The sequence below is a fragment of the Hyla sarda genome, chromosome 4 (genome assembly GCF_029499605.1).
Source record: "Hyla sarda isolate aHylSar1 chromosome 4, aHylSar1.hap1, whole genome shotgun sequence".
NCBI classification, from domain to species: Eukaryota; Metazoa; Chordata; class Amphibia; order Anura; family Hylidae; genus Hyla; species Hyla sarda.
Genome location: NC_079192.1, coordinates 22,412,208 through 22,416,699, shown reverse-complemented (window position 1 = coordinate 22,416,699; position 4,492 = coordinate 22,412,208). Strand labels below are relative to the sequence as shown.

The window sequence follows — 4,492 nt, the reverse complement described above, 5'->3', positions numbered from 1 at the left end:
CGCCACAGTGATGGTAAAGGGGGTGTGCAGGGAGTCTTGAGACATGCCATTGCTCCATATTACAATGATCTGATCTATCCTCCTCCTTCATTGGGGCCGATCTCTCCCTCCAACAGGACGTGACCCCCCCCCCCCTCCCCCAATCTCCTGTTTGTAATGGGCTGGTGGCGGCACAGTCACCATCTTGGTATATTCTTTTTTTTTTTTTTTTTTTTTAAAGGAATATGACGGCTGTATTTGCTTATAGCTGCAGACATGGTTGGGGTTAGAGATGAGCGAACTTACAGTAAATTTGATTCGTCACGAACTTCTCGGCTCGGCAGTTGATGACTTTTCCTGCATAAATTAGTTCAGCTTTCAGGTGCTCCCGTGGGCTGGAAAAGGTGGATACAGTCCTAGGAAAGAGTCTCCTAGGACTGTATCCACCTTTTCCAGCCCACCGGAGCACCGGAAAGCTGAAATTTATGCAGGATAAGTCATCAACTGCCGAGCCGAGAAGTTCGTGCCGAATCGCTCATCTCTAGTTTGGGTGTAAAGCCAACTGTACTGAGGCTGATGAGAGTTGACAAACTTTTTTAAATATGCACTCTCATTAAAGGGGTACTCCACTGGTAACTTATTTATTTTTTTTTTTTTTATGTACTGGTGACAGAAAGTTAACCAGACTTGTAAATTACTTCTATTCAAAAATCTTAATCCTGCCAGTACTTATCGGCTGCTTTTAAGATCCACAGAAAGTTATTTTCTTTTTGTTTTTTTTCCCTTTTCTGCCTGGCCACAGTGCTCTCTGCTGACACCTCTGTCCATTTTAGGAACTGCCCAAAGTAGGAGCAAATCCCCATAGAAAACCTATCCTACTCTGGACAATTCCTAAAATAGGCAGAGAGCACTGTAGTCAGGCAGAAAGGAAATTTAAAAAGAAAAGAACTTACTTCCTGTGGATCATAGCAGCAACTGATAAGTACTGGAAGGATTAAGATTTTTAATCTTAACAAATCTGTTTCACTTTCTGCCACCAGTTTAAAAAAAAAATAAAATAAAAATTCCAAGCAAGTTCCCTTTTTAACGCCTTAACTAATCATAGCTCATCTCACACTGAACTGCTCTGGGCTGTGTAGCAGAGTGAGGGAGGAAGTTCTCCCCTGTATGGCTTCAGATGATGTCACAGCCTGCTGGGGAACGCCCCTTCCCAGTCTGTGAATCTGACTGAGCAGAAAATACAGAGCAATATCAAGGTAGAAAACTAAAAAATAATTAAAAAAAAAATAAAGGCAGGGGGTGGTTTATTCTGATGGGGCAGTGACCTGGGAAGATTATAAAATTTAACAAGATCATGAGGTATTATTTTCTAGTGGTTGCACAACCTACAGAATCTCCTGTTTGTTTCTCAGCCAAGTGTCAAGGAGGCGGGGTCATATCTTTAAGTGCCACAACCAGGAATGCCTCGTCACCCTTTCCTCTCAGCTCCTGCCTAGATTGACAAACAGAGCCCTGTACACCAGTCAAGGAGGTGTTGTTAGATGAGGGGAGGTAAGCCAAACTGTGGCACCTGAGCAGCTTGGCCACACCTCCTTGACACTTGGCTGAGAAACAAACAGGAGATTCTGTAGGTTGTGCAACCACTGTTGTCTCCAGAAAAGGTAGTTTACGTTCCCACTGGTGGATTTTTCTTTTGCGGGTTTCCTGCTTCGTATTTGAAAGTGGCCAGGCTCTTCTCGGCTGTCCGCAGCAGACTTTCTGCAGCGGAATTTACGCTGCGGAAAATCCGCCGCAGTCCCTGCTGACTTCAATCGGGCTTGTGGCGGATTTTCCGCAGTGTAAATGCCGCCGAGGAGAGCCCGCCCCCTTTCAAATACGCAGTGGGAAACCCGCCAAAAACATCCGCCTGTGTGAATATACCCTAAGGCAGGAAAAAGACGAGCGGTATGATTCCTGCTGTTTCTAACAAACACCTTGGGGGAGATTTATCAAAACCTGTCCACAGAAAAAGTTGCTGAGTTGCCCATAGCAACCAATCAGATTGCATTTTTTTTAATATAAATTGCCTGTGAAAAATGAAAGAAGCGATCTGATTGGTTGCTATGGGCAACTTTGTCTTCTGGTTGTGAACAACTCACCTCCCTCCAGCTCAATGGAACTGAGCTGCAGTACCATACTCAAACTGAGGACATGGGTGGCGCTGTTTAGAGAAGAAAGCAGCACCGGTTTTCTCAAATCCTGGATAACAGCCATTGTGGAATTGCAAAGCTGGTATCTAGATAAAAGTTGAATAACAATGATAATCAGACAGTACTAAAAAATAAAAAAAAGTGAGAGGCAAGAAAAGAAAGGTCCCACCGAGATTTGAACTCGGATCGCTGGATTCAGAGTCCAGAGTGCTAACCATTACACCATGGAACCATTGTAAAGTGCCTGTCTACCTTATATCTAGCATGAATTCCTCAGCGCTGCCCCTTTAAGGAGATTACCACGGGGCAATGGATGTAAGTGGATTGTCGTTAGTATAGTGGTGAGTATCCCCGCCTGTCATGCGCGAGATTGGGGTTTAACTCCCTGACAGGGAGGCTGATCTCTTTTTGGCCCTTTTCTTAGTTGCGCTCAGGTCTGTGACCTCAGGTAGGGTAAAAGGCTGCCAGATCCATGTGGTAGAGTGGCTGAGCGGTCTAAGACACTGGATTAAAGGGGTACTCCGCTGCTCAGCATTTGGAGCACACTGTTTCGAATGCTGGAGCCGATGACGGGAGTTTGTGACATCATAGCCCTGCCCCCCTCATGATGCCCCACCCCCTCAATGCAAGTCTATGGGAGGGGGCGTGATGGCTGTCACGCCCCCTCCCATAGACTTGCATTGAGGGGATGGGGTGTGGGGGCAGGGCTATGATGAGCTCCCGACTCCAGCATTCCGAACAGTTTGTTCCAAACACTGAGCAGCGGAGTACCCCTTAACGACAATGTACGTCATGGTGACGTGGTACTTAACACACCATGACGTACATTTACGTGCCGCCATGACTGCGAGCACCGGACCCCGGCAGCTATCAGCAGCCTGGGACCTGACGGTAATGGCGGACATCCGCGATCACGCAGATGTCCGCCATTAACCCCTCAGTTGCCGTGATCAATACAGATTGCGGCAGTGCGGTACTTTCAATGGATGATCGCATCGCCCACAGCCGCGGCAATCCGATCATCCAACACTGCGGCCGGAGATCCCCTCACCTGGCGCCGGCCGTCTCCCGGGGTCTTCTGCTCTGATCTGAGATCGAGCAGACCAGAGCAGAAGATCACAGATAATACTGATCAGTGCTGTGTCCTATACATAGCACTGAACAGTATTAGCAATTTAATGATTGCTATGAATAGTCCCCTATGGGGGCTATTAAAGAGTCAAAATGAAAGTATAAAAATAAAAAATAAAGTGAAAAATCCCCTCCCCCAATAAAAATGTAAAATGGCCTTTTTTCCCATTTTACCCCCATAGTGTAAAAAAAAAAAAAAAAAAATGAATACACATTTGGTATCGCCACGTGCGTAAATGTCCGAACTATTAAAATATTATGTTATTGATCCCTTACGGTGAACGGCGTGCATGTAAAAATAAAAAGCACAAAATTGCAAATATATAAGTTTTATAACCACAAATGTGGTATCAATAAAAAGTACAGGTCATGGCGGAAAAAATGAGCCCTCATACCGCCGCTAATATGGGAAAATTAAAAAGTTATAGGTCGTCAAAATAGAAGGATTTTAAACGCACTAATTTGGTTAAAAAGTTAGCGATTTTTTTTTTACGCGCAACAATAATAGAAAAGTGTATAATCACGGGTATCATTTTAATCGTACTGACCCACAGAATAAAGATCACATGTCATTTTTACCGTAAATTGTGCGGCGTGAAAACGAAACCTTCCAAAATTAGCAAAATTGCGATTTTCTTTTTAATTTCCCCACCCAAATAGTAATTTATTGGTTGCGCCATACATTTTATGGTAAAATTAGTGATTTCATTACGCAGGACAACTGGTCATGCAAAAAACAAGCCCTAATACTAGTCTATGGATGAAAATATAAAAGAGTTAGGATTTTTAGAAGACGAGGAGGAAAAAAAGAAAATGCTAAAATAAAATTGGCCTGGTCCTTAAGGGGTTAAAGGGGTACTCCAGTGGAAAACTTTTATTACATTTTTTTGTAAATCAACTGGCGCCAGAAAGTTAAACAGATTTCTAAATTACTTCTATAAAAAAAAATCTTAATCCTTCCAGTACTTATTAGCTGCTGAAAACTACAGAGGAAATTATTTTCTTTTTGGAACACAGTGCTCACTTCTGACATCACGAGCACAGTGCTCTCTGCTGACATCTCTGTCTATTTTAGGAACTGTCCAGAGCAGAATATGTTTGCTATGGGTATTTTCTTCTACACTAGACAGTTCCTAAAATGGACAGAGGTGTCAGCAGAGAGCACTGTGTTCGTGATTCAGAAGAGAGCTCTG

General features: G+C 43.7%; 1 non-coding gene across 1 annotated transcript; it reads right to left on the bottom strand.

The window, feature by feature from the left end:
* Positions 1-2,328: 2,328 nt before the first annotated feature.
* Positions 2,329-2,400, bottom strand: TRNAQ-CUG (transfer RNA glutamine (anticodon CUG)). The gene has a single exon. It is a non-coding gene; the product is annotated as a tRNA-Gln (tRNA).
* Between the last annotated feature and the right edge of the window lie 2,092 nt (positions 2,401-4,492).